At 58.3% G+C, this 24,623-nt stretch overlaps 1 protein-coding gene across 2 annotated transcripts in view; it reads left to right on the top strand.

The window, feature by feature from the left end:
* The window catches only part of AJAP1 (adherens junctions associated protein 1), a 111,659-nt gene that overhangs the window by 74,241 nt on the left and 12,795 nt on the right, over positions 1–24,623 (top strand). The window lies entirely within an intron of this gene.

The following is a 24,623-nucleotide window of genomic DNA, read 5'->3' as shown; positions in this document are numbered from 1 at the left end:
AGACTCCTGGTACCAACTAGAAGCTGAATGACACAGGGAACCAGCCAAGGTGCCCGACAAGCAAACGTTGTTGCCTGCACGGACCTTGGGTCCTGCCAGCTTTGGAGGGCCCATGGGTCTCAGCACAGCAGCTCTCCTCCGGCAACGTCACAGCCGGGTGACAGCTCCTGGAAGCCAGGTGACTCCTCCCCCGGCGCTGCCGTGCTTCCCTGGCGAGCGTGTTCACCTGCGGTCTCATGGCTGTCTTCCGAGCTTTCTAGGGGACAGAAGTCAAAAAGTTAATTTGATTTTGAACAGATTCTCAAATCGGCTCCCAAGAGGCAGAGATCAATTTGCATTTCATGTCTTCCCACTGAGTCATCTTGGCTGGTATTTCCTGAGTTCTCTCACTGCACAGAAGTGACCCTCAGAGCATATTTTTAAAGGAAGAAACCATCTGAAGACGGGAGGAGACAGCAGCTTCTTTTGTGCTTGTGGCTTCTGTTCCTCACAGCCCCGAGGGTCACAGTGGCCCTCACCTCTGACTCTGAGTTGTGCATTTGGCCAAATGCACGTTTCCTCCTGCCTCCCTGTCAGAGTCCAGCATCTCTTCGTGTGCCCTTGGCATCTGGGTATCGACTGGGCAGTAGGGCTCCCCCCATGCAGACCCCATGCCCCAGGCCCTCCCCTAGTGTGGGCGTCCCCATGCAGAACACAGATCCCCTCCCCTGGGAAGGTGGACAGCCTCTGACAGAGCAGACACCCAACAGAATTGGAAGCAAGGACTCCAAGAGATGTTTGTACACCCACGCCCACAGCAACATTATTCACAATCGCCGAAAGGTGGAAGTCACTCAAGAGCCATGCATAGATGAATGGATAAACGCACCGTGGACCATCCGTACAGTGGAATATTATACAGCCTTGAAAACGAAGGAAATTCTGACATCTGCTACCATTTGGATGAACCTTGAGGATGTTATCCTAAGGGATGTAAGCCAGTCACAAAAGGACAGATACTGTGTGACTCCACTTAGATGAAGTCCCTGGAGCCGTCAAACTCATGGAGACAAAGTAGAAGCAGTGGGTGCCGGCAGCTGCGGGAGGGGATATGGGGAGTTACTGCTCAGTGGGGGCAGAGTTTCAGTTTGAGAAGATGAAAAATTTCCAGAGGTGAGTTGCACAACCGTGTGAATATACTTAACATGACTAAACTGACACTTAAAGATGGTGAAGATAAGTTTCACATTATGTGTATTTTTTAGCACAGTTTTTTAAAAATTAAAAAAAAAAAAAAATAAGGACCTAACAGTTCCATGTGGTGTGAGGACCGAGGTGTGTTGTTTCTGACACTGGCCCCCATCGGATGCACCGGAACTGGAGGGACCGCCTGGAGGTTCTAACGGCAGAGGCGCCATCAGGTCCTGCAACCAAGAAAGGGCCCTGCTGACGCCCGCGCTGGGGCTCTTCAAGGGGGGAGGGGAAGGGGCGTCAGAGCAGGGCGGTGGTCGGCGGGGCTGGATGGGCTGCCTGCAGAGGTGGAGCTGAGCAGACCAGCAAGCACGTGCTGGAGCCAGGTTCCCCCCAGAGAGGGGGAGGCACCAATTCGGAAAGGGGGGAAGCGAGCATGATCTGAAGGCGTGGGTTGCATTTGGAGGCTGTAATGGTTCCTCGGGGCTTCTGCAACAAAGTGCCACCAACCCGGGGGCTTAAAACAAGATGTTCATTCTCTCACAGTTCCGGAGGCCAGAAGTCTGAAATGAGGTGCGGGCAGGACCGTGTTCCCTCCGGGGGCTCCAGGGGACCGTCCTTCTTTGCTTCGTCCAGGCTCTGGGGCTCCGGGTGTTCCTTGGCTGGTGGCCGCATCCCTCCAGTCTCTGCTCCGTCCTCACCGGGCGCGGTCTCCTCCCGTGCGTCTGCGTGTCCTCTCGTCTTCTTAGAAGGACTCCGCCCACTGGATTTCGGATCCACCCTAATCCAGAATGACTTCATCTTAATCACATTTTCAAAGACCCTGTTCCAAATAAGGTCACATTCTGAGGCTCTGAGTGGATATGATGGGTGGGGCGGTCAATATTCCACCAACTGCAGAGGGGTTGGTACCCTCATGCTTTCCCAGGTGAGTGTTCAGAATGATGTTTCCTGGCTTCCCAGCTCAGAGGACTCAGGAGCAGCAAGACCCCAGCCAGCACTGTCCACGGAAGACAAGGGCTCCTGGAAGGAACGGCTGATTCCAGGGTCGGGGCGGGGAAAGCAGAAGTCACGCCCGGAACACCTGGTACCAGTGGGTGAGGATGCACTCAAAGGACCGAGGGACGTGTCCACAAGGCGGAGAAGCTGGCTTGAAGGGGTTCCCGCTGACCAATCCTGCGACAATTTCAGGTACAACATCAGAAGCAATGCCGTCACCGGTTGAATAAAGTAAGGGGTGCCTGAGTGGATAAAGAGATGAAGACAGGGAGCCCTTCCCCTTGATGGTGGATGCGGTTAATAAACGCAGAAGGAACAACAGGACTGAGCAGGTGCCAGCATCACAGTGATCGTCCAGGCAGGAAGCACCAATGGGCCGTAAAAGAGTGGGGGAAAGTTGGGTGAGGAATGGACTTTACATCTCAAATTGTCTCCCAGAAAATACTTATTTTCCCAAGGAGGGGGAGGGGAGCAGCCTTGCAGCGCAGACGCCTGGTGGGCACCATCTGGGCCCAGTGGTCCAAGTTGCCCCCACCAGGGAGGGGACACGTCAGCCTTTTCTCCGGCCGACAGGAGTCACCGAGGACCCAGCCTTGCGCCGTGACTCCCCCCCAGATCCGTAACTCAGGAGGAAACGTCAGAGAAAGCAGAGCTACGTGCTCAGGATGCCTGATTATTCTGTTATGTCCAAAAAGACCAAGGTCTGGGAAATTGTCCCAGACTGAAGGGGACTGGACAAACCGAAACGCACTAGGATGCGTGGTCCAGGCCGGGAGGTGCCGGGATCACTGGTGGGTCCCGTGGGGCTCTGGGGACAGGCACGCTGGTGTGTGTCCTGTCCTCGCCCCTTTTGGAATTGTTTGCAAAGACAAAGTAAAATAAATTAGACAACCAAACCTAAGAGCCGATCACCCTTTTCAGTGCCTCCCTAAGCTTCTCCCTGCACGCGCACACCCAGGCACACGCACCAACACACGCGCGCACACGGGCACACGCACCAACACACAGGCACACACACTGACACACGTGCACACACCAACACGTGCACACACGGGCACACGCACCAACGCACAGGCACACACACTGACACACGTGCACACACGGACACACACACCAACACACACGCACACACAGGCACACCCCCCGACACACGCGCACACACAGGCACACGCACCGACACACGTGCACACACGGGCACACGCACCAACGCACAGGCACACACACTGACACACGTGCACACACGGACACACCCCCCGACACACGCGCACACACAGGCACACCCCCCGACACACGCGCACACACGGGCACACACTGACACACGTGCACACACAGGCTCACACACTCACACACAGGCACACACAAGAAAAAATGTTCCTGCCACCGGAATCCATGTAAGTCAGGGGACATCGTGACCCCACCCTCAGGTAAAACACAGCTCAGAGACAGTACATTTACTTTTCTGTAAAAGCCCTGGTCTTCGGAGGCCATTCCCACGTGAGCTGTTTCCCTTGGTAATTGCATCCTTGTAGGGGAAAAAACAAAAACAAAGGTGAGGCGATGATGGCAAAGACCCGCCAGACCGAATGCCAGTTCCCAGGTACCTGGAAGGGCAGGTCAGATGTGCTGGCCTCTCCTGGGAGATGCCCTCAGACCCCATGTGCCCGCGCAGCCTGTGATGGCTCCATGTTTGTCTCTAGATGGGACTCGGGGGTCCTGAAATGTGGCCTGTGCCCAGACACGCCCCATGGTGGCTGCAGTGCCGTCCCCGGCCCCACTGATGGCTGCCCTGGGCCAGGTGTGGGAGGCTGTTGATAGACAGGAAATGTGTTCTCTGCCGCGGGTCCCAGGGGGTCATTTGGGCTCCTTATTGTCAGGTTACCTCAATGTCATCAGAGTCCCCAGGACGACAGGACGCAGGACAGAGTCCATACAAGCAAAGGCTGGAAACCCAGCACCACATAGCCGGGGACACGTGTGTGGTGGGGCAGAGTCAGGGATGCGCCGGGGGGACGTGATGGGGGCAAGAGCTGGAGCCTGGGGTTGTCGCGAATACAGGGGAGAGGGCTCAGCATGGGCACAGAAACACAGAAAACCCGGGAACTGCAGGATCCGCGCCCGCCCTCCCGGGTGTCTGTGTATCCGTTCGTTCGCTCAGTCATTAGCTGGAGGCTGTGGGCGGAGGCGGAGGCTTTGCTGGGAGCTCGTGGCAGGCCAGCCCGACTGGGCCCCTCTGACTCCTCCCTGCCCAGCCCCGCCTGCCCACAGCGAGTCTGTGCTTTAGGCTGCGACCTGGACCCTGAAGCCCTCTGGGCGGCAGGGGTGGATTTGCCACACGACGCTCAGGTTGGCTGAACCCCATGTATAGGAGTCCTCGCCAAGAACATCTCCTCACTTACCTACTCAGAACTGCTTGGGGAGCAATGGGTCTCCGGACTTTGATAACACTCGTGTGCTGATTCGGTCTCGATGATACAATTGTGGGGGAAGGGGGGCCACGGCATGCGGATGGTCGCCCGAGAGCCTCAGGGGCTGGAACGCAGCTCAGGATGGGAGGTGGAGCAGTCTGGTGTCTCTGTTTGGGATCAGTAGGGACAGGCTGCAGGGACCGACAAGGGGTGTAGAGGAGTGTGAGCACGGGGACGTGGGTTCACGGCGTCCCCTCAGTGCCATCGTGAGCCCACGGGACAGCTGAGTGTGTGGACCCAGTGGGCCCTTCAAGGCCTGCCTGGGTCGCCTGCCTGCCCAGGGCAGGCACGTGCGTGCGGGTTCAGCTCTGGCTCCCTAGGGCTGGCCGTGACCGCCCCTCCTGTCCCAGCCGCAGACGTAATCCTTGCGTCTGTATGAGGCTCCGCGATGTTTAAAGGGCTCGCACACGGTTTCTCCTCCTGCGGATGAGCAGGCTGAGAACTGAAGTGGTTTGTCCAAGGTCAGAGAATCAATCAACCGAGCAATTACTGAGCTATCAGAGAGCGTGGTGCCGAGGGCCCCGCCGGAGGGGCCCGGAGGAGAAGGTCGTGGGCCGGTCTGAGCTGCGCCCCAGGTGGGGGTCTGAACGCGGACGCCGGCGGCAGGTGTGTGCGCACTGGCACGCCCAGCCAGAGGTGCGTAGCGCCCGCAGGCACGTGTGCACGGGGGCACACCAGGCCGACGCCAGCCTCGGGTTCGCCCAGTGGTTCGCCCAAGGGTGGGGGTGCCACGTGAGTTAGGGGGACTTCAGGTGAGGCGACCCGAGTGGGGCCCGAACGCTGAGCTCAGCAGCTCTTGAGGGGCCCGGGGGCCCAGACCCCGTCCTCCCACCTCAGACTGACGCCACCGCACCAGGGAAAGAGCCCTTCAGAGTCTCCTTGGAAGGAGTGAAGGAGGCGATCCCAGGGGAACCTGCAGCTGCGTTTCCCCTCCGCGGCTGGAACTGAAATAATCAGAATAATCACGGGCAATCAGGCTCAATAACAATGTGTAGTGATAACAAACGGTCGTCGGGGGCCCTCCAAGGCCCGGCCTTGGTTGGCAGCCGAGGATGACAGTCTCCTGCCTTAACTGCTCCGGCGCCAGCCCCGCGGCCCAGGTGTGGTTCCGCCCCCTCTTCCCAGCGGGAGCGGGCATCCTGCTTCTGTTTGGCTTCTCTCCCTGCCTTCGGGGCCACCGCCGTCCCCGCCTTCCAACCTGGACGGCAGGTCCAGATCTGGGTGCTTTGATTAGGAAATAACACAGAACAAGCCTGAGAGAGGGGCTCCTCTGGGGGCCAGGACCACCCCCCCCCCCGCCACGGCCAGCCCGCCGCGCGCCTCCGATCGCCTGGTGCCCAGGGATGAATCGGACATGTTCCCAAGCTCCCAGCGCGCGGCGCGGAGCGCAGGGGATGGGGGAGGAAAGGCCGCCCCGGAAGGTGTGAGGCACCCCGTCTGCGTCTGGCTGAGCCCAGAAGGCCGGTCCCGCGGGGACCCCAGGCGGACCCCGGCCCGTGGGGGCTGCTGGGTCCTGAGAATCTCACTCTCAGAGAAAGTCCTCGTGCCACGTCCCTCTGGTGCTGGGCGAGCGGCCTGCTCGGGGTTCGGCTGGGACTGAAGACGCGTGGAGAGAATGTGGGTTTTGGAACCAGGCTGAGCTGGGTCTGAACACAGGCTCTCGCGTTTAGCGGGCTGCCGGCCACCGGGACCAGCCTTGCTTTCCTCCCCGCAGAGTGAAGGCAGCAAAGTCGGGGTGACAGGTCACCACAAATGGGGCATCTTAACATGACAGAAATACGTCATCCCCCAAAGTCCCAAATCAGAGTGTCGGCGGTCCCTGCCCCCTCCGAAGGCTCTGGAGGAGGGTCCTTCCTGCTTCGGTTCCCTTGGCTTGTGGCCGCACCCCTCTAGTCTGCCCCTGTCTCCACACGGCCTCCCCCCGTGCCCCGGCGTCTCTCTGTCTCTCTTCTCTCCTAAGGACTCCTGCCACTGGATTTAGGGCCCAGCCTAAGTCCAGCAGAACGGAGACCCTTAACTAACTCTGTCTGCAAAGACTGCTACCAGGAAAGGCCCCATGCAGAGGCACGGGGAGGCAGGAACTAGATACATCTCCGGGGGCACTGTTCAGCCCCCTGCACCTGCCTGATAAGAGCGCCACTGTAGGAAGAAGTGACGCCATGCGCAGTGGCCCGCCAGCCCCTGGTGTGCAGCGATGACCTGACAAACGGTGGTCTGTCATCGTCACCCTAGGAAGGACCCGAACCGTCCAGCCCCGGCCGCTCCAAGTCTTCTTGCAAGCTGACTTCACACCATGACTGCAAACAGGCTTTAGGGCTCAGGGCGAAAATCTTCACATTTGCTGCAAACTCTTTCCACTGAGCCCCGCCGTCTTGCAGCTCAGCAGGCGCCAGCTTGGGTGTTTGGGTGGAACGAACAGCAGGCTCTAGGTTTTGCCTGTTCGTTTGGTTGTTGGCAGCTCAGCCTCTGGAAATGCTCTCCAGCCTGAGAAAGTGCCCCCCCCCCCAAGTCGGGAGTTTGGTTGACATGGCAGCTGGTGACCTTGGGTGTCCCAGATGAGACAGGAGCGGTGGCACCCCGGGTCACCGCATGCCGTGTTAGTTCCCTGTGTCAGAGCACCGCAGCCTGGGGCTTAGAGCAGCGGAAAGGACTGCCTCACGGCCCCAGCCAAGAGCAAGGTCGACGTGGCGGCAGGGCGTGCGCCCGACAAGCGCTCGGGGTGGATGGTCCCGCCGCTTCCGTTCCCAGGTGACCCTCGGCTCGAGGCCACATCACTCTGATCGCTGCCTCCGTGGTCCCGTGGCCCTTTCCTCTCCGCATGTCTGTGTGTCCCCTCCTTCCTTATGAGGACACCAGTCACATCCGATCAGGGCCTCCCACCTCCGGTGCGACCTGGCTGCTAATCACATCTGCCACGACCACGTCTCCAGATACGGGCACATTCGGATGCACGGGGTGGGGGGCAAGGATCACACCCTACCTTTTAAGGGGGTACAGTTCTGTCTGTGGGACTGTTTCTCAAACTCGGTCACACTCCAGGTGCCCCTGCCCCCAGCAGGTCAGGCTCAGGGGCACTGGCGTTTCAGTCCTGTTAACTTCATGTTCCCTGCACAATCGGTAAGTACCTTCTGGGCGTTTAAACAGCTGATGGGACCCCCACCCCCGTCAGGACCTACGGGGCCAGAGCGGCCTCTGAGGATGCGCACCTCTACAGGATCTCGCGTGGGGCGTGGAGCGGGCACTGCCTTCGGGCTGTGCTTTGTGCTGCTAAGAGAGGCCACCCTGCCCCTGGACCCTAGGTCGTCTGACCCACCAACGCGAGATAACATCCCCACCCCATGCGTCTCTGCAGGAAGCCGAAGCAGGAGACGCTGTGACCCCAGGTGTCTGTTTCATCACCGGGAGGGGCACCAGGACCCCGACGCCAGAGGAGTACAGAGACCCCGCGGGTAAGGGGCTCTGTATGGCAGGGGTGTCTCAGGAAGGCGTGTGCACGTGTGTCTGGGTGCCTGTTTGGGCCTGCCCATGTGTGTGCACATGCGTGTACACGCGTGTATCAGGAAACAGTGGAGGCGTGGATGCACTTCAGGCCACCAAGGCAAGGCTGCCCGGCTGTCTCACTGCCCTGCACACTTCCGTGCTGAGGACGGAGACGGCAGGTGACTGAAGGGCCCCGACAGCCGAGCTCATCTAAGTTCTCTAGAAATGGTGTTCGGGGAAACCTAGAGTGAACGGTGCCCGTGGCAGCTGCTCCTTGACGGACAGAAACATCCTCTTGATCATTTGCAGTGGGTGCCCCCGGAGTGGGGCTGAGGTGGGGCACGGCGAGAGCCTCACATCGCCTGCAGAACCCCCGCCCTCCATGCCCAGGAGGGGCCCTTGCGGCCAGGGTGGGAGGGCGACGTGCTCCGATTTGGCCTGACTGGACGAGTGAGGAGGGAATGTGACCTTCTGAGAGTCAGAGAGACACAGAGAGGCAGAGAGATAAAGGGAGACAGAGAGAGAGATGGAGAGACAGAGATAGACACAGAGAGACAAGGAGAGACACAAAGACAGAGAGACAAAGAGAGACAGAGACAAATAGAGACAGACAGAGACAGAGAGACAGAGAGAGAGAGAGACCAAGGAAGAAGGAGGAGGAGCGAAGGGTCACCCTCTACTCCAGCCACACCGCCATTGTCCCCAGAGCTGGTGACGTATTGGATGGCATTGCCTGGAGGCGGAAGAGACCCCACCCACTGCCCAGAGCTGGGCTGGAGGGCGAGTGGGGAGCAGTCAGTTCTCGCCGGTCTCCTGTGTGGAATCTGAGACTCTGAGCGGGTAGCCGACCTCCCTGCCCACGGCCACGTGGTTAGGAGTGACCGAGCCACTCGTGGAGGCCAGTGCCCCGTCCCCTCCCCCGACCTTGCTTCCCACGCCCGCGGCACCTGCAGGGAGGCACTCCCCCTCTTCCCCATCCCAGCCTTTCTTCTGCACCCTCATCCGGAGACCACATCCCTGTTCCCGGATCCAGCAGAGGCTTCCGTGGCCTGGGAACCATTCTGACCACTCAGTCCAGCACAGCCTCTGGCACACGGGGCAGCCGTGAACGAGCGTTCTGGTCCCATTCAGTTCCAGAGTGGGTGAGGCGACGGGTCTGGGTGCAGGGCTCTCTGGGCGGGGCGGGGGCAGGAGCCCAGGGGAGGGGACCGGCCCACGCCCGGGTGCGCCCATCTGGGCGCCCTCAGGCTCACGGCCCAGCATGTTCTGGCTGCGTGTCTGTTCTCCAGCTTTATTTAGGAGCTGGCCTTTCCCTCTGAGGAACAGAGAGGCCTGCTGGGCAGCCCAGATGATGGTATTCACCCAGGAGAACAGAAGTCTGTTGCAACAGAAGTCAAGGGAAAAAGCTTCCCTGCTCTCCAAAAACATGTGTCCCTGGACCCTGACACGCCGGCCAGGCCTGAGCAGAAGCTGGGTGCACAGTGACTCTGGACACCGGAGCTGGGAGGCTGGGCCTGGCTCCTGGACTCGGCCTCTTGTTGGCCCCATGTCCTAATGCGACCAGCCCTCCTCCCACCCCTGGCGCTGCTGTCTCACTAGATGGTGGTCAGTGCCCACCGTGAGGCTGGGCGAGCTAGCCCTGGAGCCACCGGGCAAAGAGCAGGGCTTGTGGGTGCAGGAAAGTCCACCAGACACACTGGAGGGAAAGCCACAGAGTGTCAGTCATCAAAGGACCGGGGAGAGGCGCGGAAGAGATTGGTGGCGGCCGCCAAGATGGAGGGGCAAGGAAGGGACAGGTTTGTTTGGTGCCTGAAGGGTGCAGAATTTCCCCGGGGAGATCCCAGCAGAGGGCAGGAGGTGAGGTCTCGGTGGGAGGTGATGCCTCGGGTGATGCCTCCTCAGCGTGGAGACGGTCATCGCAGAGCTGAGAGCTCCCAGGATGGCCCAGGGGGGCGTGCGCGCAATCTCTCTGAGCCCGTATTCACCGTCCTGCAGAGCTGGGAGGGCTGAGTGGTCCACCGGGCACCTAGCAGGGGTGGAACAAATTGGGCCGCCTCACTGTCGAGTCGACACCAGCCAAGGAGGAAGGAACCTGGTCCAGTTCCTGCCGTGGAGCTCTTTTTGAGGGTCAGCCGCCATCCTTCCCTAGCTTTCCCGCACCACCATGTGCGTCAGGACCCAGGGTCTCCTTGCTCCTCTCAATCCCTTCTGTCACTGAGAAATGACCTCCTGCCCCCCACCCCCCACCCAGTGACAGCCACCTGAATGATTTTGTCTTCCAAGGAGAGTTCGCGTCTCAAAGACAACAATCAAACCAGGAGCTTGATGGCAGAATTCAAGGCGTGAGACCAAGGCTGGGTCCTCCGGGGAGAGGGAGACCTTGGAAGCTGGGGAGACACGTCCTGCTGCAGATGTGGCAGCGGCCCCCTGCTCTGCCCAAGGCGCTGCACAGGTTTCCTGCCAGTCGGGACCCGGGGGCTCCGTGGCCGTGTGGCCTTCATTCTGGCCAGACAACAGTCCCCTTCTGTGGCCTTTCCTGCTCATCCCTTCCTTGCCTCTGAGAAAACGAATCTCCTCCCTTCACAGAATTGTACATCTTTGCTGCTGGAAGGACCCTTGTGCACGAATCCATCCAAAGTTTCCAAAGTTCTTTCTAGTGAACCCTCACACCCCCAGGATGGAGAATGAGTTAAAGGGGGACAGCAAGGCATGAGTGGGGACCCAGAGCCACCTCCTCAGTCCTTCTCCAGCCCCTCGAAGGCACGGTGTCAAGGCTCAGAACAGGTGGAGGAACCACCATGGAAGCCCAGTTCCTCATGACGTGGATGGGGAACCAGGGCCCCAAGAGGAAGCAAGACCTACCCGGGGCCAATCACACATGGATTAGCAGGAACAGATTCTGTTTCCTTCAAAAATAGCCAGATGCATTATTCATATATAAATACATAAATTACTCATATGCATTATTTATACATAAGATACTAGTATTTATCCCAGCTCTCTCTTGAAATGCTCTGTCTTGTCATCTGTTGTCTCTAAGAGATTAGTCACTGTTACTTTAAAGTTGGTGCCGGGGCAAGGGTATCGCTCAGTGGTAGAGCACATGCTCAGCACACACAAGGCCCTGGGTTCAATCCCCGGTACCACTGTTAAAGAAATAAAATAAAATAGTGAATGTCGGTGCCTGAAAACTCCAGAACCTAGATATTCTAGGAGACTTTTTCTGTTTTTTTCTTTTTCCTTCCCTTGTGTTTTGTCCATTTGGTCCTGTCCCTGGGTGTGTCTGGTAATCTTGTGTTAGATGCTGGACATCATGCGTGAAAAGCTGCAGAGATCGTCTGAGGCTCTGGATCAGAGGTAGACCAAACCCTGCCTGTTTCCTGTGTGTGTGCGTTGTTGTGGGAGCTGAGAATTAACACATGTAAAATGGCTGAACAAAATCCTGAGGATGATGTTTCGTAACCTGTGAAAATTACGTGAGCTCTGAACGGCGGTGTCCACGGGCGGAGTTTCTTTGGACGCGGCAGCCACCCCCCACCCCACCCCCAGTTTGCTCGGCTGTGTCTGTGGCGGCTTCTGGGCTGCAGGCAGGATGAAGGGCTGTGCGGGAGGCGGTGTGAGCCGTGGAGCCTCAGCTTAACCGGCTGGCCCTTTGCTGGAAGGGTCTGCAGACTCCCGCCCCGGGGCCAGGCAGTGAGGGCAGGCTCCTGTGGGCCAGAAGCTGGGTTTCCGTCTTTCTGGAAGGCCGTCTAGCCCCCGGACACCCCCTTGATTCCAAGCAGCCGTCCTCTGGTGGGTGGTAGGACAGCGCCGTCTTTGTGCCCTGAACCCGCAGGGGATTCCCGGCTCCTGGCGCCCAGGCTGAACTTGAGCACTCTTCCGTCTGTTTCTGCTTGTTCTCTTGGATGGGGTCTCAGTCTCGTGCTTTGAAAAAGCCTGTCTTGCAGACACGGGTTAGAATATTGCCGGGACCCCACCACAAAGCAAAGAGCCACTGTTTGCCGATCAGCTTCCTTTCCGCAGCCCTCCCCTGGGCCCCCCACCCTCAGGCCCTCCTCCCTGCTCCCCTGGCATCATGGGGATGGATCCCAAAGCCATCACTGCCTGGATCTTTTATGCTCTGACCTTGCAGCAGCCCCGGGAGGCAAGATGCAGAGACAGGTCCAGCCCTGCCCGGGCACCAACGCTTCTCAGCTGGCCCGGCAGGGGGTCTACCCCCGGTGGGGGGGTGGGGGTGGCAGCGGTGATTCTCATCTTGTGCCCCTCCCTGCAGGACACTGCCCAGCCCTGCTCCCATCCTGGTGGGGGAGGGAGGATCAGACCACCGCCACATAGTGAGGAAATGGGCTTCCATGGTGGTCCTGCATGATTTCTTCTGAGCCTTGACACTGTACCTTCTAGGGGCTGGGGAAGGATCCTCGGGAGGGCCACTGGGGCTTCTGGGGGGGCTGGGGGTGGTGGTATTGGGGTCTTTTAAGCGTGGCTGTTTGTCTGTTTATTGTTTTAATAAAAAGGTAGTTAGCAGCATAAAGACAGCAGAGGCGAATGGATGTAAGGATTTCCCGCCAGGAAGCCTTGAAATGTGATCCAGGAACCATGCGCGCCGCTGACGCTGGGCTCGCTCGCCTTGCCTCTGTTCTCTTGTCCGCCTCCCCACCCGGGTCAAAACTGCATTGCAATTTCCCCAAACTTTCTGGCTACACAGAGGTTTTAATGGGACGTGGGGATAGCCATCTCCCTCCTGCTGGCTCCGTTGACACTGCCAGTGGATTTTGAAGGCAGAGCTGACAGCCAGCTGGGCCTCCGCGCTCTGTTTGCAAGCTTAGCGCTGTGCGCTCCGAGGAGCCTGGGCCGGACACCGCACCCCGCCCCTGAGGCTCAGTTTGACCCTGAAGGTTTGGCTCAGAACTCACAGGAAGGCATGTCCCTGATGGAGGGCAGGAGCCACATCAATGCAGAGAAATAGACTCTCAACAGAAAAATAGAGCTGGGCCCCAAACCAGGAGAAGCCAGCCAGGTAAGAGGCTCCACACTGCAGGAAACAGCTCAGAGACGGCTGAAGGCATGGCTGTCCTGGCTCAGCGGGGGCCGCTGGCTTGGCACTGGGCACCCTTGCTCTGGATGCTCCTGGTGGGGTTTGTGGACAGGAATCCTGACCATGCTTCTCTGGCTCTCTGGAGCTGAAGCTTGTCCCAGCCAAGACTAGGCAACAGGGGTCGCCCCTCCTGGACTCAGATTCCCGAGCTGAGTTTCTTCTCTCCATCCAGAGACGTTTGTTGAGGGTGGAGGGGACGACAGGGAGTGGGCTGGCATTGGGGAAGCAGCGGCACCCCATGGCGGGGGCGGGGACGGGCTCCTCTCCTAGCCCACGTCCTGTCAGGCTCCACGGACACGCGGCTTCTCAGCAGTTCAGACGTGTGTTCTGGGGGAGGAGAGCGCAGACGCCAACATGTCTGCGGAACGTGGGGTGAAACCAGCTCTCTGAAGTCAGCTTCTTTCCCGGGCGATTCTCACATTTGTGCGTCACGAGCCCCTGCGGGGGCCTCAGTGCAGGATACACGTTGTGATTTGGGCCCAGAACTCTGGTTTTGGGGGGACCCCGAGAAGGGTCTTTGGGGAGGCAGAGGGCCTGCACCCACCGTGGCCCCTCCCTTCAGGCTGCCCACAGCCACCTCCCTAAGCCTTCTATCTCTACAATGCAGGGCAAATCCCTTCTGTCCGTCCCCCGTCCCCACTCTTCATTCCAGTGTCAGCCTGGCGTTCCTGAAGGGAGAGCCTGGGGCTCACCTGTGTGTGGTTGTCAGGATGTGAGAACAGTGAGCAAGGCTGGGAGCACGAGATGTGGCCCCCAAGGTGACTGGGCCTCTGAGCTCTGAACTGAACCCCCCCCAACCGGGAGCCGGGACCCTCCTGCACTGTCCATCAGTGGAGCCTTCTTGCCCTGAGTCCTCACACTCCCAGGAAGCCATCTCTGACCTTCATCCTCCACACAGCGCATCCTCTTTCCCCAGAAGACCCATCCCTTTCCCTCTTCACTTAGTGTATCAGCTAGCCACGGCTGTGGAAATGCCACATAACAAACAGCACTGAACCTTAGGATGTACAACTGTATGAATTACCGGGGTTCATTCTGTCACTCATTGGGACTGGCTTTTGTCCCCGAGTTCAAGGCTGTCAGCTCTGCTCCACCTCCCATCCCCCCACCAAAGGCTGGGCATATTCTCATGGCAACAGCAACATGCGAGATGCCTCTGCCTGGGTTCTGCCATTGTGAAGACCGGGTGGGAGCCACCGTCCTCCACACACCTACTGTGTGCCTGCCCCTCCTGGTCTGGAGCCCCATGGCAGCGCCTGGCACAGGACCTGCAGACGGGGAATGTGCAGGCGGTGCCATGAGGATGGTGTGGAGTGAGGGCAGCCAGGCTTTGTGGGGAGAGCCTCGCTGTCTGCCAGAGGTTTGATCCATTCACTGTTTTATGGGCTAAATTTAGACCCTGTCCTGATGGCGGGTGCTGGGTCCGCTGGCGAGTAATCCAGTCACAGACTTGGCAGCTGACACGTGGGACCAAGAGCCCCAGCTGCCAGGCCCAGGCCCGGGGACGTGCCGCTCTGACAGCAGAAGGCCTCAGCTCTCTGCACCCCTGGCCGATGGGCGCTGCGTGTCCCTCCTCACCACCTCCTTGGCATTGGGCGGTTCCGGCTGCCCCGGTGCCCCTTCCCAGGCTGCCGTCCTTCGTTGAAGTCGCCAGGTGCTGTTGGGAGTTAAGGGGAAAATGGGTCATTTCCTTACTGGCTTCTGAGCTCAAAGCCCAGGATCAGCTGCTTTGGTTCTTCAGTGAGATGAGCAATAACCTCAATGCGTGCGTGTGTGCCCGGGTGTGTGCATGTGCGTGTGCCCGTGCGTGCGTGTGCACGTGAGCACGTGAGCGAGCCTGCGCGTTCCAGGCGGGGATCACGAGCAGCACGGGAGAGGTGGGGCCGGTGACACACTCCAGAAGGCCCGGCGCACACGCTGCCTTGAAGCCCGGGCCCACCCCCCGGGGGCTCCGGCGTTCCCCTCGGGACCGGTCTTTCTGCCAGAAACGACGCGGGCCAGGAACGGGCATCTCTGACCCCGGGCCTGCGGAGGCCGGGGCGCCAGGCTGCAGCCACGTGTCCGGGTTCCCCTTCGGTGTCTTGGTTGTTTCTTGTTACTGAATGCAAGTCTGAGCCACATGGATGGAGCCTGGCCTCCGTGGGTGACCCATTTTCAGAGCCATGAAATTCAGTTCAGAAACCCTTTCGAGCCTTTGCCGCTTTCTGAAAGGGGCAGCTCAACCCCCAATCCGTGCGGTCAGGCAGCGCGAGAGGCAGGTGGAAAAGGGTGGACAGGGCCAGGAGGGTCACCCCTCGCCCTGCCCAGCTGCCCCTCCGTCCCCGCCCTGGTCATGCCACACGCACGCCGTACCTGCTCCGGGATTCTCAGCCGTCCCCTAGGGCAGGGGCCCCAGATTTTCCATAAAGGGCCATCTAGGAACTACGTCAGGCCTCCAGGCCACACGGCTCAGTGCCATTGCAGCCCAGAGGCAGCCCGAGACAACATGGAAACAAGTGGCCGTGTCCGCGCGCCGGTAAGACTTTATCCCCAGTGGCAGGCGGTGGGCAGGACGCCGCGGTTTTCTGATCAAGGCCTTGCTGCATTGGGTGCGGTGTCGGCGACCCCAGGAGCAGGTGAGACACAGGATGTCGCCCCTCAGGAGGCCGGCTGAGTCAGGGTCTGCATTCACTGGCCCCTCGGGGATTTGGAGGGTCTGCGCCTGCCGGGGAGGGAGAAGCTAGCCCCCGAGACGCGGCCGAGCTGAGTGCATAAAATAAGAGAAATGTGTTCTCACGGGTCTGGAGGCCAGGAGCCAGCATCGGGTGCCTGCAGGGCCGGGCTCCCTCCCGGGGCTCGGGGGGAGGCCGCTCCCATGTCTGCCTCCAGCTCCCGGTGGCTGTGGTGGCCGCGGTGGCTGCATCACTGCCCCTGTCCCCATGCGGATTTCTTCCCTGCGTCTCCGTGTCTTCTCCTCTCGTGTGTCTTATAAGGGCACCAGACGCTGGGTTGAGAATGACAGTGCCTCCAGATGCTTAAGTGATTAATTACACCTGTAAAGTCCAGATTTCCAGATCAGGTCATATTCCAAGGTTCTGGGGGGATGTGAATTCTGGGGGAACCCTGTTCAACCCACGACAGAGAGACCCCATCACCTGTCCCGGCGTCAGCGGTCTTGGGGCCGGGGGAGTGTGCGGTGAAGATCGGGGCTCAGGGTGCAGGCCCCGCCCTGCTCTGTGATGTCCTGGTGGGGGGGGCTAGCTGAAGGGCGTGGGGTGGGGGGGCCAGAAGGAGAGCCCGGCCGTGGTTCTGAGTCAGCTGGGAGGTGGGTAGTGGTCTTACAGACTTCGGGTGGGGGCTCTGGGCCTCCGGGACCCTCACTGCCACAGTGCCCCCCCGGGGGCCTGAGCATCACAAACCGCAGAAGGCATAGGAGCTCCTGGGGCCATGGGGGCAGGACGCCAGCATCTGCATTTGGGGCGGGGGACAGGGGGACACAATTCGACCCCATGACAGGAAGCAAATCCTGCTGCCAGCGAGGGGGCTTCCCCGGCTCTCCGTGTATCACACCCCACCCCCCTGAGGGTCCCCGGTCCGAAGGGGCAGAGCTTGCCTCCTCCCTGGCCCAGAAGATGGTGCTGAGAAGGGACTGGCAGACACTCGCATTTGCTGGGGTCTGGCGCTGTCTGTCTGTTAGGGTCGGGCTCCCTCTGTCTTCTCGTCTGCACAACTTAGTTCTCAAGTTCAGCGGTGTCTCCCGACGCAAAGGAGGTTCTCAGCTGGGGACCTCGCCCCCAGGTGTGGCCAGCCCGGGGGTGGGACAGCTTTCAGCTGAGCATGATGTCGGCGGATGCCATCCAGCTCCAAGGCCCGTGTGGAGCCCTGAGCCAGCACGGGCCCCCATGGGCGCTGCAAGCTTCCCCTTCCAGCGTGGGCCCTGCACGCGGCGCACGTCTTCACCTGCAGAGTCTCTCTGGACCCGGGCCCCGTGGTCACTGGCCAGCCCTTGCGGAGGGAGGACCACTGTTCTGCTAAAGGCCTGGGCCCCGGAGCAAGACTGCTTGGGTCCGAGTCTCGTATTTTCTGGGTCTTTGTTGTGTGTGCAGTAAAGAGTTAAACTGGCTCGAAGAAAGGTCTTGGGTCCCCGTCCTGGGAGATCACCGCTGAGCCATGGCGTGTCCTTCCTGAGAAGAGTGTCTTTGTTTATCCGGAGCCTTGGGCTGGGCAGGCCGGCTACGCCAACAATGTGACTTCTGGCGGGGCCTTGGGGTGCTGTGTCTCCTTGACCTCTGGACCGGCGGGAGACCGAGACCAGCCACGTGGGAGGTCAGCCATGTGCGCGCCACCACGCCCCAACAAGATCTGGACACCCAGGCTCGGGGGCGCTTCCCTGCCTGGCGATACCCCACGCATGTCATCACCGGTGTCGCTGGGGGGAGTTGGCACCACCATCCCCGTCAGCGAGGATGGGGGAAGCTCCTGGCCGCTCCTGCACTCCGCACCAGGCACCTCTCCCCAGTGCTGATTTTCGTCTGTAGGCTTTGGCTGTCATGGGCCGTAAGTGGAGGGTAACGGCTTTATTCAGTGCCGTGGATCTTTCCTGGGAACTGCTGCGCCTGAGCGTAGTCTTGGGAACCTCCCCGATTGCCCTGTGCAGCCTCCCTGCAGAAACGGGGAGCTTCATGGGGTTGTGCTAATTCGCCGAGGACGACGTGGGCATCACTGCCAGCGGGACTCACTTCACCACGTGGATCGATCTGCCGCCACTGAGTCCATCCTGCACCCTCGCCCTCGCCCCCGCTCCCGTCTTGTCTGTGCTCTTAACGTGGACGGGGCTGGAGGGAGGAGGAGGGCGGTGACAGAGAAAGGACCACATTTTTCACATTACAGCCACACAGGGTGTAATCTCGGGACATTTGTGACCCGCTAACCACATGCTGCCGCTGTGATGGTGTCCCTGTGAATCGATTCAGATGGCGTGACGTGGGCTGGAGATGTGAACACCCGTTTCTTGCGGTCACACATTTCTCCTGTTAGCGGAGAACCTCAGCACCCTTAACGTTTGGGTCCAGATCATTCCTTCTCGTGGGGCCGCCCTGTGCGGGCAGGATGTCTGCCAGCATCAGGACCTCTGCTCGCTAGACGCCAGGGGAGGAGGCTCCCTCATCCCCGCTGACAATCAGAAGTGCCTCACATGGCCCGGCTCCCCGGCCACGGACCGCAGCTGCTGCCTGCCTCCGAGGCCCCTCTGGGCTGCTTCCTTGAGGGCTCACTTCCCCGTGCTGTCAGGACAGAGCCGAGTCCTGTGAGACGCCCGCACAGCCCCTTCCTGGGGGAGGCTCTGTTCTCCTGATGGTCGGTCCCGCCCTCGGCTGGGGGAACTTCCGATGAGCGGACACTTCATCTCAACGTCTTGGCTCCAAGCACCACCATCACTCACCCCGTGGAAGGCCTCTCAGGGTCACTCAGAAACCTGTGTGCCTTTGTGTCCCTGCCACAAAGCAGGTGGCCTTGATTTTCGGTAAACACCCCAGTTTTAGAAGGTGCATTTTCCCTCAGCAGCCTACCCCCCACCCCCCATAGGCAGCCAGCTGCCTCAGCATGGGCCTAAACTTTGGGGTACCTCTTCCTCAAGGAAGTGGGGCTGGCCTCTCGGCTGTCTCCCAGTGGATGCCGCAAGCTTCCACTTTCCAGGGACCATTTGTCAAAGACGTACTATGCAGTCAACATTTTGCAGTGTTTGCGGGGAAGGAGTGGTCCCTCTGCAGTGGAATTTGCACTGCGGGTGCCCGCTGTCACCTCCCCAACCCCAGGAGACAGACATCCTTGGATCCATCCATCACTGGGTCCTTGTTTCCATAACACAGGCACACGAGAGCCCTGCTCTGTAAATGAGCTACGGTAAACACAGAAATGTCATCTCTTTGCCTCGACAAACTCCAGGGCCATGGTTTCTGCCTCCATCCGAGGGCATCAGCCAGGTGTGCCACACCACCCCTGCCGTGCTGCGAGAAGGGTCCTGGGGGGGCAGGTTTCTGCCCTGGACAGTTGATTCAGCTCCATTTAATAAGAAACTCATCGAGACCCAGAGATAGATTACCAACTTCCACATCAATCTTCAGGGTCTGATCTTATCACAAACCAGCACAGATATAACCATAAAAGCCCTATTGATGGATGCCGAGCTGGGTAATCCATCTGTCGCCATCCATTATTCCGGGTATAATTTTTCACTATCCGGGCGGCAGCTGATTCCTAGCGCATTAGTATAAAGTGGCAATTGCCGGGAGCAGAAGGAACCCCTAAATTAGCAGGAACAATAACACCTGTCAGGAAAGGGGCTCCAGCTTCCACGCCCAGCTCGCTCCGTGCTGCAAGGGTTGAAGACAGAGAGGAGAATCTTGACCTTGGAAGTGGAGAGGAGAAAGTTTGTTGACTTTTCCCCCTTCCTTGGGAGTATAGAGTGCACGTTCCCTTAAAGTGACATCACTGTCACCCCAGTGACAGCCCCGCCGCCCCACAGCTGGTGTAGACACTGTTCAAGGGTGGCCCCCCCAGGGTCAGCGAGGGCTCGGGCGCAGATACCCCCGCCTGCAGTGTTTAATAAGCACCGGAGATCCGGCTGGAGGGGACATTGGCCCAGGAGCGAGTGTGGAGGGAAACGAGCGAGGAGGGAGGGGGTGGGAGGTGGTCCCCCTGAGAACGGTGCCTTTTGTGGGGGGAAGTCCTGTCCACAGACCACTGGGTAAGGTCCTCTCAGCACAAAGATTCCGTGATCTGAATATTTGTGTCTTTCACAAAATGCGGTTTCTTTTCAACGTTAATGGAAAAAAATTGATAGACACAGAGCCTAAATATTTTCGAGGGCCATTGGTGGGATGCCATCGGTAAGATTCTCCCTGAGTTCCAGTCTCCAAAAATCCAGACTCCTGATTAATGCATGTCACACAGAGGGATCTGCTCTGAAGCTGGCTTGACATGGACGCACCCTGCGGGGCGGAGCTGCCCGCTGCTGGTCGTTATGGTCCAACTTGATAAGACAGGGGCTTGGCTGTCTTTGAAATCACCTTGACAGTGGCCAGTGAAAATCTCAAAAGACTGTAAACCTTTGCTGGTAGAGCAGGAAGGTTCTACAGAACCAAAAGCTTGCTGTTTGAGCCCCAGATTTAACCAGCTATTCAAAGTAGATTCTACATTTTTATTTATTTGGTAAGTCACTCCACCTTCAGCTGTTCACCTAAGTCAGGGTCTGCAAACCATTGCCCATAAGCCAAAGCTGTTTTTATAAATAAAGTTTCATTGGGACCCAGCCACACCCATTGGTTTGCACATCATCTGCGGCTGCTCTTGGGCCGTAATGGAAGGGGTGAGAAGTCACCAGAGTGACCCACCACCTGCAAAGCCTAACATGTTTACTAACTGGCCCTTTACGGGGAAGGTTCGCCTACCCAGGATGCACGCAAACCTCAGGGACCCAGTTGAGGACTTGACTCCTGGCATTCGGAGAAGCCTCATTGATAAGACGTACTTGAAACTACACAGCTTCTCATAAGTGGTTCTGCTCTCCTCTTAGGAGCGATCTCCCAAAGAGAGGGAAAGATGGGGCGTCCCTGTGGGGCTTCCATCCTCCAACCTGCTTCCTGCAAATGTCACTCTTACCACACGTCAAAAGGCTCAGTCCTCGTTCAGCCCTCATGACTGTGGGGTCCGTGGGGTCTTCCTGTAACCATTGACTCTGCATGCCTGAGCCCAGTGACCCATCAAAGCCCACGGGCCAGATGGTGAAGCACAGGACTGTTTTGCAAGCAAAGTGTGCGAGGAGCAGGAAGGAGGTGGCCTCTAACCGGCTTTATTACCAGGTTTGCTCATTTGGCGTTGGATGCTTGATTGTCCCCGGGACTCCAGAGCAGAGCATCGCCTTGCTCTGCAGGCTGGGCAGCGGGTTAAATCGATCACGTGTGTGAAGACAGGCGTGGCGACGTCTTTCCAGAGAGCATCACCATGGTGTTACCGTTGTATTCCCGCCCTGATGATCCTAGCTGGTTATTAACCCATGTATCATTTCCTCCAAATTTGAACTTGGCAAGTCCTAGGGAGAAATTTCACACGGAGGCAGGAGGGGGGCCTCCAGAACAAGGCAGGCATTGGAATTATGTCGTTACCTTCCTTCCTGTTCCCCTCGCTTTTTATCCTCTACTTCTCAGTTCCCGAGCTAACAACGTGAGGCGCAGCTGCTGTTGTAAGATGCTGTGTCCGGCAGCGCGCGCTGGGGGTGGGGCGGACATAAAGCCAGTGAAGGTTTGGATCTTTTACAAGGGGCTCCAAGATGCACGAGAGCCTCCGGCAAAGGGCTTCTGTTCTGGTTTTCGGTGAGGGGGCTCCGTGAGCCAAACGTTTTCTCCTCTGGGCCTCAAATCCTTCCATCCACCAGAAGAAGAGACTCAGTGCTTCCCCATCTCTCCCAGCGGGGGTGGGAGGGAATCGGGTATCTAAGATACGACTGGTCACCTCAAGGTGACCTTCCGAAGAGCCTGCTAACCAGACATTCACCCCAACAGAAGGATTCCCTTGGTAACGAGATGGCAGGTCAGAACCCGCTGGTGGCCCGGCCTCCTCTGGCCCTGCAGACACTGGGGGGTGGACGACAGAGCGCTCTGCTCCTGTACGGAGACCCTCAGTGCCTCCCGCTGGGCCTGGCCTTGCAACTGAACCCTCCCTCCTGCTCCTGCTGGCGCCACTCAGCACGCTTTCTTACATCGCCCTCCTCCACAGAGAATTCTCCTGGCCCAGAAGATGGCAGGTTTATCCCAAGAAACAAAAATTCAGTACTTGCCATCAAGTTTGGCATGTGACCTGCCAAGATGGCTGAGAGGCTTTTCTCATGGGGCCCAGAGCTCTCTTTTAGGGGTCTGTCTCTGGAGGAAGTAGTGAGGTTCAAGTACCAGCCTCTGTAATTTAGAAGCTTGTTCTCCCCAGGCAGGTAGAGGGTAGACCTGCCAGCCTCTGCCTTGGAAAAAGTGAGGACCTCAGATCAAAGTTAAAACTGAGTTGAACAAAGTCTGAGCTCAAAATCATTTAACACAACTGCTTTTTGAGCCAGAAGATTCTATGTGATCCAAGGAATTTCCACAAACTTGCCCAGATGGTTTTCACTTCCATAATTTATGACAACAGTATCTACCTTTGAGGGTCGTTGCTGGGAATAATTGGGATAGCCCACACCTGACGATTGCTAATGCTTGTTGAGCACGCCTGTCATCATCATTATCACCACCAGCATCATCATAATCACGGTCACCATCATCATCACCATCTTCGGTATCATCACCATCTTCGTTATCACCACCATCACAATCATCATCACTATTGCCAGCATCTTCACCATCACCACCATCATCATCATTCCACTTCCATCAACATCACCATCACCAGTATCATCATCATCATTACCACCATCATGAGCACCACTGCCATCACCACCATCACCATCATCATCATCACCATCGTCACCACCATCATCACCATCACCACCACCATCACTACCATCACCATCATCACCACCATCACTACCATCACCATCATCACCACCACCATCACCAACATCAGCCTCCTTCTCATCACGGGAAGCACAAAGGATGAGCACCTACTCTTCATGACTTCATGACAGCATGTTCATCTCTTGACTGGGCAAGGATTGTGTAGATGGAGGGAGGGTGAGGAAAAACTGAGCAGCCACCTCTCCCAGTTGTCCATTAGACTGGACATCCATTTCAACCTCCCTCTCCCAACAAAGTCTGAGTCGGCTCTCAGAGAAGCTTGTGAATAAATAGCAATCACTGAGGCTGGTGGGCACATCCTCATTGGTAAGATTGAAGGTGGTCCCTACGGCATAAGTCGCTATCAGCCCCATTGGCAAGCTGATTTGGCAGTCCTAGGGGGAAGGCAAGCTGGCTCAGAGATTTGTAGCACATGCCACAGATTGGGCACAGGTGGATGGGAAGCCGGAACCCACAGTGAACGCTGCCACTTTAAACAATGGGCACCAACACAGCTGCTCCTAAAAGCAGGCACCAGGGCTAAGCTAGTCAAAACGGCCTCTGCCTTGCGTGCAGCAGGTGCTCGATAAAAGATTATTGAATCAATGGCTCAAAGAATGAATGGAGGGAGTCCCATGACGTTCATGGATCTTCTCCAGTTTTTCAGGGGTGCTTATCCTGTTGGCTCAGGAAGGGAATGCCTCAGGACAAACAGAAATAGCCCAAAAGTGAGGCCTCCAGGAAGAGAAAGCTCGTTTTCTGGTCACGCCAACTTTGAATTATTTATTAGCAATTCCCCCACGAGGATCCTCTTCAGTAGAGAGGTAACATCTGTTTGTGACACTGTGTCCTTGGGAGGCACCAGAAAACTCTTACACCCTGAAAAGCTCCATGCTGGACCACGCACACGTGATGTTCTCACCCCAGGACCCGCCGGGGCCTCGGGTGCGATGGGTGGGTCTCTGTACTTGGATGCCGGGAGTGGAGGGAAACAGATGCTCGAGTGACCCAGGTGGGAGGACTTGGGGAGTTGACACTTGTGTGGGGCGGGCTGCTGCCACCTGCAGGGCTCTCTGCAGAGAACTTCAGGGCCCTGGACCTTCCAGGTGGCCCACACTGACCAGCGGATTCAGCCTTAATGTCCATGTCCCAGGAAGGATGTAATGGATGAGTTGTCCGGAGAGACCTAGCTGGGGAGGGAACCAGAGGTGGGGGCTGTTACCAGCCTGTCTTCTCCCCCTCCCCCTGCATCTGTGGTTGGTGGACAATGATGCTGCAGGGGCGAGGGGCAAAGGGACAGTGCGGAGAGAATTCCTGTCCTTGCCATCCTCGTCCTCCAGTGGGGTTCACAGGCTGCTCTCCCTCAGGCTCTGGCTGTCCTGCTGCTGGAGTGGCTGGTCCTTCTGTCCCCATCCTGCTGCCTCCTCCCCACCATGTACACACACACACACAAAGCAGAAGCAAAGGCCAGGCTGCAGATCCTCCCGTGGGACTTGGGGAAGCATCAGCTCTGGGCCTGGATCTTTTATTCCCCAGAGCCTCAACCGGCAGTATGGTTCTTGGAGAGAATTCTGAAAAGGGGAAGATGCTCCCCAGGGATCCAAGTGCCTGAGTCTCCAAGAGTGTCAACCCACGCGTCCCCCATCTTCCCAATAAACCCTGGGCTGTCCTGGCTCCTCCTGGGTCAGGCCAAACCCTGCTCCTGCTTGCAGGCCAGCTGCCCCAGGGCTCAGACTTCAGGACAGGACCTACCCAGGGCAGGAGAGAAAGGCGGGGTGATGGGTCTTTGGGGAGTGCCTCCACCAGAGCCCACCTGCACCAGGTGAAGGGCTTGGCAGGTGCAAGAAGGACACGTGACCCTGTCAACTGGGGTCCCCTGCTGGGACACCCTTTACACGA

This window comes from Camelus bactrianus, chromosome 13 (assembly GCF_048773025.1).
Source record: "Camelus bactrianus isolate YW-2024 breed Bactrian camel chromosome 13, ASM4877302v1, whole genome shotgun sequence".
Taxonomy (NCBI): Eukaryota; Metazoa; Chordata; class Mammalia; order Artiodactyla; family Camelidae; genus Camelus; species Camelus bactrianus.
This window is presented reverse-complemented; position numbering and strand designations above follow the sequence as displayed.